This window comes from Euleptes europaea, chromosome 5, assembly GCF_029931775.1.
Source record: "Euleptes europaea isolate rEulEur1 chromosome 5, rEulEur1.hap1, whole genome shotgun sequence".
NCBI lineage: Eukaryota > Metazoa > Chordata > Lepidosauria > Squamata > Sphaerodactylidae > Euleptes > Euleptes europaea.
The window spans coordinates 49,546,627-49,561,684 of NC_079316.1; the positions used below are offsets into that span (position 1 = coordinate 49,546,627).

The 15,058-nt window shown below is 46.0% G+C and overlaps 1 protein-coding gene across 1 annotated transcript in view; it reads left to right on the forward strand.

The window, feature by feature from the left end:
• Positions 1-1,753: 1,753 nt before the first annotated feature.
• DGKD (diacylglycerol kinase delta) overlaps positions 1,754-15,058 on the forward strand; it is an 80,078-nt gene continuing 66,773 nt past the window's right edge. The window contains exon 1 of the mRNA XM_056849996.1: positions 1,754-1,871. The gene's annotated coding sequence lies outside the window, so the exon portion shown is untranslated. The remainder of the gene's footprint in view (positions 1,872-15,058) is intronic.

A 15,058-nucleotide genomic window follows, 5' to 3' on the forward strand; every position in this document is an offset into this window, starting at 1 on the left:
AAAAACGTTTCGTGCTTCTATTTTTTTCGACAAGACATCCGTTTTTGAAAATTGGTTCGCAATGAGGTGGCCCAAGTAGTTCGCCTTGGTCACATTACTAGAAGGCAAGAGTCACTAGAAAAGACAGTCATGCTGGGGAAAGTTGAGGGCAGCAGGAAAAGAGGAAGGCCCAACAAGAGATGGACGGACTCCATAAAGGCAGCCACAGCCCTCAATTTGCAAGACCTGAACAAGGCTGTCAAAGATAGGACATTTTGGAGGACTTTCATTTGTAGGGTCGCCATGAGTCAGAAGTGACTTGACGGCACTTCACACACACACACACACACACACACACACACACACACCGGGCGCAAAAGCGACGGGCACAAACGTCCTATTAAACGCTTGCATGGCAGGGAAAGGCCGAAGGCGGCCTCTTTCCTCATCGTGAAGATAATTCACAGTGGGTAGTCGTGTTAGTCTGTCTGCAGTAGTAGAAAAGAGCAAGAGTCCAGTAGCACCTTAAAGACTAACAAGAATATTTTCTGGCAGGGTATGAGCTTTCGTGAGCCACAGCTCACTTCTTCAGATACAGCTAGAATGTGAATCCATCTGTCTTTAAGTAGAGGAGAGTGAATTCAGACAAGCTTTAGTATGTAAATGTTAACAGTATGTCAATGTGAATAGCAGGCGTGATGGGATTAGGTGTGGTATGCAGAATAGCTGGCACCAAGGCTTGCAACAAACCAAGGTGCCAACTTTGCCCTCATATAGATTCTAGGAACATCATCTCTGGACCCACCAATGTCAGCCATACTATCTCAGGTTCATACTCCTGCTCATCTTCTAATGTGATTTATGCCATCACATGCCAGCAATACCCTTCCACAATCTACATTGGACAAACAGGTCAGTCTCTTAGACAAAGATTAAATGGACATAAGTCTGACATCAGAAACCACAATATTCAAAAACCAGTGGGAGAACATTTCAACCTTCCAGGACATTCTGTTGCAGATTTAAGAATAGCAGTTCTCTTACAAAGGAATTTCAAAGGGAGATTGGAAAGAGAAACTGCTGAATTACAGTTGCTATTCAAACTAAAGTCAACGCATTTACCTGGGCTGAATAAAGAACTTGCATTCATGGCTCATGACCAATGCTGATTTCTCCCCACCCATCTCTCCCCTGGACATCACAGACTCTTCTGCAGACCACACCTCATCCCATCACGCCTGCTAGTCACATTGACATACTGTGAACATTTACATACCAACGCTTGTCTGAATTCACTCTCCTCCACTTAAAGACAGATGGATTCACTCTCCTAGCTGTATCTGAAGAAGTGAGCTGTGGCTCACGAAAGCTCCTACCCTGCCAGAAAAATATTTTTGTCAGTCTCTAAGGAGCTACTGGACTCTGGCCCTTTCCTCACCGGCAGGGCAGTGTCTGGCTGGAGCCCCCATCAACGCTCCACGCGCCGCTTCTCTGCGCAGCCCGTCCGCGCCCAGCAGTCCTGCCTCAGGCTCCTGGTCTCGAGGCAACCCAAGCTGCCGCCGGCGCTGAGGCGCGACGCGGCAAGGCGCGCTTTGACCGCCAGGGGGCGGCCTGCGGCGCCTCCCTCCCCTCGCCGGCGCCGCGCGGCCTAGTGCCCTCAGCCGGCTCGCCGAGCGGCGTCCGGGGCGCTGAGTGGCGCCGCCCGCCCCTCACGGCGCAGCATGGCGGCGGCGGGTCCCTCGCAGCCTCAGGCCGGGGCCGCCGCCACGGCTGCCCCCGCTGCCCCGGCCGCCGCGGCGGAGGAGTCGTCGGATAGCGAGCCCGAGCAGGAGCCCGGCTCCCCGCAGAAGCTGATCCGCAAGGTCTCCACGTCGGGCCAGATCCGCCAGAAGGTGAGGGCGGGGAGGGGCGGCGGGGGGGTCGGGCCTGGAGGGGAGGGCGAGGTGGCCTCCCTCATCTCCCCCGCCGCTCCCGGCCTTCCCTTTCCTCCATTTCATCCCATGCCTTCTTTTCCTGCTCCAATCTGCCCTCCCCTGTGTGGCCCGGATACTCCAGCAGCTTGCCAAGACGCCCCTCTAGCCTTGAGCCCACCATGATTCCCCCCCCCTCCGCCACCCGGTCGCAGTTGTCTTCCCCCCCTGAGCTCCTGCTTCGCTCTCATGTTTGTCTTTGTGCCGTTCGTGGCGTGGCCCGGTCCCTCCCTTCGCATCACGGCCGCTGCCTTGGGCAGGCTTAAGAAACCCCCCCCCACTTTTTAAAGGACCCTCCCGTCGCTCGGATGGAGCCCCCGAGGCCTCCTTCCAGCCTCCCCTCGCGCCGTTTTTATTGCACGTCTTATTGCCTGTGTGGCCTCTAACCAGCTTAGGACGAGTAGTTCGTGTGGTCTCCTGGGCTGTGGAGCCAGCATCCCAGGTCTCTGGTGGATCTCACGAGCATGAATAATGTCGCGTGGGGTGGGGGGGAGGGCTCTTGGTACTCTTTGGACCAGTTTGTACGACAGGCAGGAATCCAGCTGGGGAAACCTTGCGTCTCTCTGCCGCAAAAAGCTGTGGCTGTTGAATTATGTATGCCATAGGGCTGTTGAAAGTGCAGGAGCCAGGCTAGGGGGGGAAAATGGGGGTCTTGTCAGAGACTCCTCTGGTCTCTCTGAGGAGCTTGAAGAGTAGGCTTGTGCTGCAGGTAGGGAGTCCTTGGCATGTATCATGATACAGTATGATTTGTGTTTGAACTTGCCATGTATCTAAAGTCCTTGCCATGTATCATGACAGTATGATTTGTGTTTGAACTTGAAGTCATGGTTGGGGGAGCGATTAAAAAAAGAAGAGGTAGGCGGGGGGTCAGCCCTGGTGAGTATCTGGATGGGAGACCACCAAGGAATACCAGGGTTGCTGTGCAGAGGAAGGCACTGGCAAACCACCTCTGTTAGTCTCTTGCCATGAAAACCCCAAAAGGGGATCGCCATAAGTCGGCTGCGACTTTACAGCACTTTACACACACAGGTGGGGGAAAGGATTTGCTGTCTTCTAAAGGGTCAGGGTAGCACATATAGGGGTGCTGCTGGTGACTCTGGTGTAGTGCTTTGTAGGTCAGAAACACCCTTCTTGTTTAAAGGAAGAGTAACTGTCTCATCATATTTCCTTCTTGGGATGCATCTAGTCTCTGTAAGCAGGCTATCTGTGATTGTCCACATAGCAGAGGCATAAAATTGCATGCTGTGCACCAGTTATGTGTTTATCTTCTTTCTTCAGGTTCCGCTTGTCCATTCTCAGTCTAAAGCAGCATTCCTGGGAAACTTCTAAGCAAACCTGTCCTTAATGGACCAGAATTCTGAGATTCTGCAGAGTTGTCCACATAGGCAACATCCAGTGTTCTGGCATTTCAACCCTCGAGCAGGAGTGTAGGATATGGTGCCCTAGAAGCATAGGAACAATGTGGCAACGTGCGAATCCTACATTAACACCATTCCTTCAGTCATGCAGGTTGCATTTGTTTTGTGGGCCGCATGATTGTCTCCCATCTACAGTGCAGTCAGGCAGACTGAATACAGGGACAGTGTATTCCATGTAGGGTATCATGCATACTGAATTTATATTCAGCCTTCCCATGGGCCATGCATGCATACCATAATCCTCAGTATAAGCTATAAGAAGGCTAGTAACAGTTTTAGACTTCTCAATATATGTTTGAAGAGAATGGGGGAAACGAGTCCTTTGCCCATACCACCTATGTCCCCCCCCGTCCCCCCCGTATTGTCTAGAAACTGCTCTAAAGGTTAACTTGGAAAAGCCACTATCTGTTTGTCTGACTAAGATTTGTCTGTCTGTTTGTTTATTGAACATATTCTATGTTCTAATCTGTGTTTTGTAGCTGGTAACTTGTCATTTTGCTGCTGAAGAAAGTCTATGCAATTCATTCTCTTTGAGGATGAACACTTGAAATTGTGCCTCAGATACTTGAATGGAATTCAAATACTCACTCTCATATTTCAGCAAGTCCCTTAGGAATAGGCAGGAAGGATGCAGCAATCTTGCTCGTGTATTTTACTGTAAGGTTTGCTGGAAATGAAAACAACGAGGCACAATCCTTCCCTAACATTAGAGTGAAAGTATCTCCTGTTTTAACTGACAGGTTTTGGAGATAGGACATTTAGGGATGCCTTGTTTTTTGCTGTAGTTCAAATAAGGCTGAATTCCCTCTTAATCATTTAACATGTTTTACATCATTTCCTACGTCATTGTGGCTGGAAAAAGCCTAAACACTCTGCTTGTGCTATGTGAATATAAACATTTGAAGTACAAGGATTATAAACAGAAATTGTGTATAGCTATTAAGCTTGCATTGCTTTAATCTGCTGAAAATCTTTAGCTAAGCACTGTCAGATTCTCAAGGCAATTTGGGATATTTTAGATTTATCAATCGCTTTATTATGTGGCTCCTGCCTTCATCATGTATACATTTTTTCATCTCCTTCCCTTTTAGCTTTTAGTCATCTTTTTTCCCAGCCAGAGAGAGAAGGGAACAGAAAAGAACAAAGGCATGAATAGCACATTTTTTTTCAAGTAAATTTTTATTTTCAAATTGTATAAAACACATAACACCAAAACAAAAAATATACAATAAATTGCAATACACACATTACAATACACACACTTAAACTGTAAGGCATGAATACCACATGTTTTGCTATGTGTGTTGTTTTGAGGCTGGGGACTATACAGAAAAATATTTGTGTTTTTTTCAAAACTTATTGTTAAACTTCAACCCTTCAAGTACTCAACTAAAAAGACCTGCTGCTTAAACTATAGGAGGGTGCAATAGCATACTGTAAGATTGGCAAAGAAAAATGTGTATGTTATATACACATGCTTATTGCAACTTTTCTTGGAGCAGTTAAGAGTTTTCTGGCATATAAGGTGATTGTAGTGTAATGGCTAAGAGAATGAGTTGTAAGAGCTCTCAGTTTAATTTTTACCTCTCCACTGTCCCAATGGATTGTGCAAAGCAAGTTACTCTCTTAACCCTTCCTCCCTTCTTCCGTATGGGGGTAACAGTCACTCCTTACTGTGGCCTTTTATGCATGGCCCCGTGTGTTTTGCCCGCATTTTCAAATTCAGGATAAAACAAATCCCTGAAAACCCAGACAAAATGTGCGGAAACACAGGAGGAGAGCGAGGCAACTTCTGACGGTCTGAAACGGCATGCATAATTAAAACAAAGACCCCAAGTCGTCGGAGAGGTGACCACAAGGGAAACAGCCATGCATAAAAGGCAAATATATGGAGAGCCAGCATGGTGTAGACCCAGGTTCGAATCCACCACTCTGCCACGGAAGCTTGCTGGGTTATGTTGGGCTAGTCGCAGACTCTCAGCCTAACTTACTTTACAGTTAAAGATGAACCCCTGACTTATTCAATTTGGCTCCAATTATTCCACATCAATGTGCATGTTATTTATCAACATTAACCATTTCTAGGCATTGCTATTCTTTTATGCTGGCCAGATTTAATGTTTTACTGTCTGCATGAAAGTAAGATATAAAAATATTCTGGCTAATGTAGATTTTGTCTCTGCTCTGATAATTTGATCAAGGCCAGCGTGGCATCCCGGGGCTGGCGTAAATGCCCCCATGTTGGCATAAGCGCCCTTATCCCGGGAATTCAGTTCAATAACCTTTAATAGGCATAGTACAAAAGACAGCTCATACAGATTCATTATCCCGGGATAAATGGGCACTTTCACTGGCGTGGGATCATGCCAGCTCCTATGCCGATTTGCGCCCCGCCCCCCCTTCAGGATTGTGCTCAGAGTGTTGGATTGTATGGAGCCCTGTCTAGAGAGTGGGAGTAACAATGCCCTCTCTTGCAGAATTGTTAGAAAATAAGCAAGATAAGGATGACAACATACTTTGTATGTAAAAAGAATAATTGATGTATGAATATAAAATTATTTTATTTAAGGCAGTGAACCTGTTGAGTAATGTTCTCATTGTAATATTTTGCTGTTTTATTGTTCACTATATCTTCATGAGTTAAGAAGGCCAATCCAAAATAGATCATCTTTACTCCCTTTTATTTTTAACAGCATAGTTTACCTGTGTGTTGCATTGCAACAGGATGTGGTGAGAAACACTAGCAACACAAGGGTTTTAAAAATACTAAATACTTAGCCGCAAATAGAAATGTGATACATGAGAGATTTTACTTGGTATCTGTTATCTGAACAGCCACATGTGGGCTGTTGAACTGAGCTGCAGAAATGAGACTTGCTGTCATATACTTGCCCCACATTTACACAAGGGCACCTGTATTCAGCATCAGGAAGTGGAAAGAGTACATTGGCTTTAAGCCACATGGCATTTGGAGTGCTGCACTGCATGCAGGAGTCCAGGTAGAAGCCTGAGCCTTGCCAGAGTCTATGCTGTTACTGTTGATTATACTGTCACATGTAGTGTGCTCTCTCAAGCTCTCCCCTTCTCCTTCTCCCACGCCTGTTGTGGTTTCCATTTCCAGCAGCTTAGCCTTTCCAGATATTGTAGAATCCCTCCCCCTCTAGCCCCCAAGTTTACAAAACTTTGGGATTCCTTCAAGTTTCTTGCACAAATTAAAGAAAGATCCTCCAGCCCTCTCCACTATAAGACTGAGCTATATCGCTGTTTCCTCTCCAGTGGGGCACCACCCATAGTGTTGGCTTTACCACCCTTAAGTAAATTTTGATGCCTGCAATCAGATTATTGGACAGAGGTGTTGCTTTTAGTGGCCTCTGTTGTTTTTGCTGCCTGTAGTATTTATTGTCCTATTTGTTAATACTGATGGATGCTTGCATGTTTACATAGTAGTCTTTATACCACCAAATTTTATATCTCTATATATCTATTACCATTATCATATATACACAAGCAGGGGACTCACAAGGACTTGTGGGGGACATCTCATTTTCTTCACCCCCACTGTTTTCTCTTTCCTGAAAGTCCCCATAGCCTCTCCCATTTTCCTGCTCATGTCTATCCTTCCCACCCACCATCCAAACTACTTTTATCTGCCCCACTGTCTTCAGCTTTCTCTCCTTCCCTCCCCTTGGTAGCCTGTACCCAGGAAAACTCTGGCCCTGTTCTGTGCTTCTGGCCACCAGGCCAGGCCCAGATGCATGGTGGGGAACCTGCAGGGATTTGCAGGGGCATCTCATTTCCCCTGCATCCCCTTCTCCACATTATTTCCTTTTACCTTCCTCCTGGCAACCACCATATCTTACCCTTTCCCTGGTCCTTTCTGTCCTTCCCACCTTCTAGTCAGCCTACCTTTATCTGCCCCTATCTTCAGCTATATTTATTATTTATTTACTTCATATATACCACATCTTTCTCCCAAATGGGCAATCAAAACAGATTACATTATTTTCCTTTCCTCCGTTTTACCTTCACAACAACCTTGTGAGATCGGTTAGTTCTCGCTCTGGGAGAGGAGGCCATCTTAAGAGTGGGTGTTTCCTCTTCCTCTTGTTCCGGGAGGCAGGACCTAAATTTTTAACTGCCTATCTCTGGAGGGAACGCCCCCACCCTTTTCAGTCTTGTTCCTGCCTCGTCCGGGAAGAGCAGTGTAATCACAGCTCTTTTCCTTGAGCTATAGAACAACTTATTTCTTATTCTATTCCGATCTAAATTCTATTCTACCTTAATCTATATAAAAAAAGAAAATAAATTCCTTTATTCCTTCCCCTCTCTATCTCTTCTCTGTCTACTGAGGCAGGACAGAGTAGTAATTTTCTCCCGCCAAAACAAAATGGCGACCGAGCGCTCGGATAATTATATCTCTGAGGGAGATTTGGATCCGGGCTTATTACAGGCTATGCCTATCACCCAGGATCTGTCTTCGGACAATCACTCTGGTGATTTGAAAGGCAAACCAAAGAAAGCGGGGAATAAACGCAAGCGAGGCGCCTCATCCCATCACGGCGCTAAATGCTTCTCTCAGCCACTCGTGCCCGCACATCAGCTGCGGCTGCGGCTAAACTCCCCGGGGACAAAGTGTGTGTGACTGTGCCAAAGTCATCTAGTGAGCTTTCATGGCAGAATGGTGATGTGAACCTGGGTCTCACAGATCCAAGTCTGAAAGTCTTAACTACTACTCCATGCTGGCTTTTGTTGGGTGGCTGCTGTTGAAGAGTAGTAAGCAACCAGTCTAGCATGAGTCATACAAATCATGTGGTAGCAAATTGCTTTTGGTTGCTGCCAGGCATGGCCCCAATGATTCCTCCTTCAAAGGTCAAAACAGACCTGGAAATGGACCTGCCTCCTACTCAAAAACTGAAGTTTGAAGGCTGGCAATACTGTTGTGGTTGCCTATCCACAGCTACAGAGGGTATCTGTTTCTTAAAGCTGTAGGCGCTGCTTCTGTCATTTGGGGCGGGGAGGTAACCCCAATATATATATTTTTTCAGAATTTTCTGCAAAAGCTTTTCTCACGTTTGTAGAAAGATCTGTCTTGTCTGTCCTTGCTCCCAATCTCTGGATCCACATACAGGGACATGTTGAGAATTAGATCATGTCATGGCTCAGCTGTTATCAGGAGCTAGATGGAGCATGCATATTACTCCCATCTTGCAGGCACTTCACTGGTTGCCCATCATTTACTGGGCTCAATTTAAGATAGTAGCTATCACATGTAAATCCCTTCATGGCCTTGGGCCTTCATATCTGTAAGACTGCCTCTCCTACCTGTGCTCCGCCATGACAACTTCCCTCATCGGAGCAGAGTCTTCTGTGGGTGCCAGCCTACAAATGGAAAAATCAACAATTGGCTGTACACGTGCCTTCTCCGTTGTGGTCCCCCACCTTGTGGAACAGCCTGCCTGATGCGGTCAGGAAGACTTCCACTCTCTCTTGGCTTTCCGCAAACTGCAAAACTAGATTATTCAGGAGGGCTTTTCTGTGCAGGCAATAGAGTCACACTGAAGTAAATGATTCACAAAGTTACTTAGAAAAATTATTAAAGACTATGGTCTGTACTAACATGTTGCTCTACAACCCTAATCCTATTACATTGTTTATTGAATGTACCATCCATTGATTGTATTGACTCACTTAGTGTAATCTGCCTTGAGTGCAAGTGAGAAAGGCGGACTATAAATAATGTAAATAAATAAATAAGATATATTGATAATCCCTTAGCTTTCTGGTTGGCTAATTCCATGATTGTGTGCTCTACATAGAATCAAAACTGCTTATTCAAAGGGTTCACATCCTTATTGAGCCTGTGGGCATTTGTAGAAATTTGAGGATAGGCAGTGGGGAGCCCCCAATCACAAAATATTGGAAAACTGCATTCCTAGGATGTAAATGGTACCCTGCAGACACAAATGCCTCAAGTGCTCTTCTGAAGCACTCCAATCCTAGCTTTTCACTCTGCTCCAACATGGTGGTGAAAAGCTAGGATTGGGTCTTTGATTTGGGAAAGATGCAAGTAGGCACCACAAGGCACCTCAGTAGGCACCATGCTGAGAATCACATGGTGCTTAACACAAAGGAAGCTTTCAGATCCCTCCTTCTGACAGTGTCTACATTAATAGGCCATGTGCTAAAACAAGAAACAAAAGAATGCAATTAACAAGTGTGTTTTATCTAGCATTAAGAGCACTTGCTAATTTTATGTTTATGTTGGCAGTTACATAAGACTTTTGACATATTTAAATTTACAAAAGTAAATGTGTATGGATGATAGTGGTCCTCACCTGTGTGTTTAAATGGTGTGCACTTGTATAAATTTCTATTCATCCCGCCCCAGTAGTATATGTATTTTTCTCATTGGTCTTGTAATTCCTGTAATTTGCATTGGGATATCTGACTGCTGTCATCATAACATGGAGAAGAGCCACTGAACATCATACTGCTATACCAGAAAAAGGATGGAAAGAAAAGAAGAGGGTGATATGTGTTGATAGGCAGCAAATGGTAATGAAACTTCAGTAATGAAAGCCTTTTTGAATTGTTGAGTGTAGAGAAGGATAAGGGAACAGGTAGGGGGTTACCGCACTTTGTATTCCCAGCGACGTATTAAGAGTTTGAAAATGTTATAAAAAACATCGCTTTAAAAGGGTTTTTGGATACCACGACTTATAAATGGTTGGAAGACGTCTTCACAGCTAAAGGGGCCAAACAAAGTGCGAACAGTATTTTTTATAACGTTTTCAAACTCTTAATACATCGGTGGGAATACATAGAAAGTGCGAACAATATTTTTTATAACATTTTCAAACTCTTAATACATCGCTGGGAATACAAGTGCGGTAACCCCCGTAGACTTCATGGCTGCTGGTTTTCAGTGCAATTCTAAGAAATTACACTCTTCAGTGCCGCTGTAGAAGGGTGTAACTCTGTTTAGGATTGCATTGCTGCAAGCTCAGCTTCTAGCCAGTGTGGGCAGGCTAGCACTGACTGGCTCAACAAGTTTTCCTGCCAAGGCAGTTGGCATAAACCACATAATTCTGCCAACTGTCCCCTTGGACTCCATGGACTTAATGTTTGATATGTTTGTCTTTTTAACTACTGTTGCTTGCAGCATTACTTTTGCTTTGTTAATGTTCATGTTTCTTTATTTAGCTTTATAACAAGAAGTTGTTCCTTGAGAGGCAAGCTAAAGGGTACCCCAAAGGGCTTTGGTAGTTCTAGGTCATGTGAATAAAAATGGCCCATCTCACTTTGAGAATATAAAAGCCAGCAGTTGATCAGATGTTTTCCCAGCTTGGAGCCTTTTTCCTTTTTTTGCTTCTCTCTCGCAGTAGTCTCGAAATGTGTTTTGCACCAAATGCCATCCAGTTAACTTTTCAACTCATAATGTGTACTCCATTTTAAAATACTTCAACAGCAAAGTTGGGTCTTTCCTACATGTCCTGAAGCCTCTTTCATCTCTCCCCCACCCCTTACCAAACAGCCTGATGGAAGTGTTCTGGGAAACTTAAACCTTGCTATTTTGTGATTGTTCCTAACAAATACACATTTCACAGCTATTGTGTTTGGAATTTTTAATGGACCAATTACAGCTACCTACAATCTTCACCTGTGAGTCTTCTCTGAAGGCTAGGGGTTAATATGCAGTAACTATCTTTTGCTGGCTAGAAACATCATTGGTGATAGCTAGATAATGAATGTATTGGCTGTAAGCCAGTTTCCACAGTCTTCCTCTTTCTACATAATTGAGTTCTGGCCAGGTGGTATAGTGAAAGTGTTTGACATGGATGTTGGAAGCCCAGGTTTAGACTTTCATTCACTGCCAGAGCAATCCTGAGGCATGGCCACCATGGCTCAACAGTGGCACTGCTAGTCTGATCTCTATAGGGTTTAGGTACACCGCAGCTGGCAGGGCAAAAGTGGGGTTGTTTTGGCCTTCTTTGGGCACAGCTGCGTTAGTGTCCCCAGCAATCACACTGCTGCTTTCTGTGGAAGTGTTGTAGTGTGACAGAAGGGCTCAGATAGACAGGGCAGCCAGAACCAATCAGGGGTTACTAGGCGCGGGGGACGAGCCAAGCACTTGTCACAGTCTAGGGGCAGAGAAGGGCAGGGCCAGAGAGGCTTGCTCACTGTCAGTGGCACCCCCCCCCACCCCCTTAAAGGGACCAAGTTCAGTCACAAGACCATGGGCGCCTGACAGTGGTGCAGGGGCCTGAGCATGTCCCCCCCAGCACCCCAAGCCAGGACTCTGCCCACACAAATCTTCATGGGCAAGTTCCTGGGCCATGTCCATGACATGCAGATTTGTGTGGCATCTGGCCTCGACTGCCTGTTGGCAGCATGGCCAGAAGGCAAGGATGGCCCATGTATTTGAAGAAGTGGGGGCAGGCCAGTAGGCAGGGTTCCTCAATCCTGATGGGTGTCATTTCATCCATGCTTGAAGACCGCGGATACCCCCATCTCCCTTATTTGCTGACACTGTATCCCAAGGATGGCCCGCCAGACCACGCAGCCTGCAACCAAGCCCACCACCAGACACGTATGGTCATTAAGTGGGCATTTGGCCAGCTGAAGATGTGGTTCTGTTGCCTCTTCCATACAGGAGGGCGCCAGGCAATGCAGTCCCTTGAACTTGTCAATCTCTTTGCCATCCAACCTATACTTGCCACCTGGTCACAGGTGCATGGGCAAGGGCTTGGGGGGAAAGAAGATGCAAATATTCTTCTTAACCAGGACATGTTTCTGCTGGCTAAGGACAGTTGCAGAACCAGAATTTTTTTCTGCGTGTTCATCCATGTCGGGATGTGGATGGACCCACCCATACATACAGGTGGCTGATCCCTCTACGGTGCAGTCCCAGGGATCCACCTCACAAAGGTGGGTGCTCCTAGTTCTGAGGGCAGTGGGCTCCAGGATGAAGTAGTGGTAGCTGGAACTTGGTACACCACCCGTAGAAACCACGTTTTTTGTTATGGTCGCCATTTTCTCCAGGGGCACCAACCGGCAGCGTGATGAACACAATGGCCATGGTATGAATCCTTTTTGCCAACAGCCCCCTACAAAGCCTGAACTCCATGGCTTCCTCTCATTATACTTATTAAGATACCTAAATGGGGCCTAGGTTGCTGGGATCCATTCAACCCTTCCTGGCCTCTGTAGTGCTAGACTCCTCAAAATTGACCAACATTGTTTTCCACTGTTGAAAGAGCCATCCAGTGCAAATGCTGGTGGCAAGGTGCTTCTAATTGTCTATTCAACCCATTTCACTCCTACACGAAAGGAACAGGGAAGACAGTTAACTGGAGATGTCAGCAAAACCTAGTTCTGAGCTGACCTGCTTGCAGCATCAGCGGTGCAAATCTGCCTCCCCAACCTCCCTCTAATGATACCCAAAGACACACAAGGAAACAGTTGTGGCCAGTGAAGACACTTTATTGGTGAGCTTCAGAGCCAAAGGAACTGAAAGAACCAGAATCAACCTCCATGTAACCTCTGGGGAAATGGGTGTGCGGTAGCTTCCAAATGGTGTGGAGGACTAAGAGGGGCAGCAGGCTGCATAGAATTGACGCCTTCCAACAGCAGGCTTTTCAGTGGCCAGGGCACAGTGTGGCATGGGGGGGAGTTGGAATTCTCCCTGTTGGATCACCACCTGCCGATTGACAGACGCATGCATCTGCAAGAAGGGGTCAAGAGCTCCCTGGAGGGTCCTGACCGGTCCCACAAGGGTTGCCAAAGAGTCCACTCAGCGGCCCTTAGAGTGGGGATGTGTCGCAACTGCTGCCACCCCCCTAGCATAGGCTCATTCCAACCACAGCTCTCTCACCTGCATGGCACTCAATTCCAAACCATCATCAAATAAAGGTCCCACCTTGGCAGCTGCTCCACAGGTCTCTGCTCCTGGAAGGGAATGCATTCAAGGATTGTGTGGTTACCCACTCTACTCAAGATGGTGGGGCTCGCCCCCCCCCGCCAGCATCCTGTCCAAGGGAGCACCTGGCAACTGTCAGAGCTCCTAGTCCAGTGCAGAGCTGAAAGCTTTGGCCTCCTCCCTCAGCAGCTGTTCTGGCCCATACCACACACCCCAAACCTCTTTGTTCACAGGGCTGGTGTTGTGGGGGGATTGGGGCTCCTGTGCCCCTCCCCCCGACTGCTGGGATCAGGCATAGACAGCTCCCGGCCGGGGGCAGGGAGGAGAGAGTATTGGGGGAATAGACCCCTGCTTACCTGTCAGAGCGCAGCTGTGATGTGATGGTAACAAAAAGGACCACATGGGCCTTTAACATTAAACCAAAGGAAGCAGAATACTAATTAATCCTGTATGCTATCAGTCAAAATATGGAGACACAATGCCCATGTAGTGTCCATCTAATGGTGTTCTTGGGCTTCTCTCCCATATAAAAGGGTACTTCTGCTTGGAGAAATCACTGCATCCTTTGGGAATCGTTAGGGTTGTTCATATGCAAATAAACACTGATTAACAGTTGTTTGATATCTGCTTTTATTTCCACTGTGATACAGATAACTAGAATATCAAGTTGCTTCATATGAAGAGTTGACTGTTAAGAAATTCCTGCAGTAAACTGGTTTATTTTTGTTTGATGAGGCAGAATAAGTGATCCCCCCCTTTAGCAATTGCTGTGATTCTCCCTTCTCCCTTGAAGCCTGACCATATATTGAGGGTAGATTCCTCAGTACTTTGAAGGGTTATTGATGCCAAGGAGAAAGGAAAATATTATCTTGCTTTCAGCCTTTCTACAGAAATCATTGCTCAAAAAAGCACTTCTCTCCATGGAAAAGACTTAGCAATACTTGGGCTGGGAAATGAGTATCAAGCCAAAGAAAAGCAGCAATGTCTGAAAAAAATGCTATAAAGTCATTTTGATCTTATCTCCAGCCTTTTCCGCCCAAACCCACCAAAGTCTTTACTAAGCTGTCTGCCTATAAATAGAACAGCGGCTCTCTCACAGAGATGGGCAGCTGTAAACTACAGGCTTATTTTCCCCCCAGCACAGCTGTTATACTGCCTCTCATGCAATACAGATATGTAAGGCTTTTTGCTGGCCTTTGATGTCTGAGTTATGTACCTGAAGGGTTCCTATAAAGAATCTAATGCAGGGAAATGCCTTGAAATATTTTGCTTGTTGGGGAGGGCATGGTAACAGCTTTTTTTGGAATGTTTTTTTTTTTTTTTGCAAGAACATTATTTAAAAGAGATGGAGGAGGGCTTGTCATTGGCACAGGTGAGTTTATTTTGTGGATGTGAGTGAACACCCTGTAGGACTTGGAAAAGGGGCACCAAAAAGCTTAGAGGAGTAAGTAGAACAGAATGGGGGTTGCGGGTGGAATATTACAGGCACTATTGATCCTGCAAACAAGCTAGTAAAATAAACCATTCAACTGACATATTGCTGGTAGAGCCTGAAATGTTTCTTAGAATGGGCTGTATAGATACAGAAGCTGAAGAAAACAAACCTCATGGTGTGCTTTAGGATCTGTGGTCATCCTTTTAAGGACAACCATTTGTGTCTGCTATTGCTGTTGAAACTCTGAATTATTCAGGTTAGACTAGCAGTTGTTCATCAAGCTCCTGTCCTTCATTTTTACCTTGCAGGCCTTATTTATTATTTAGATTATTTTAAA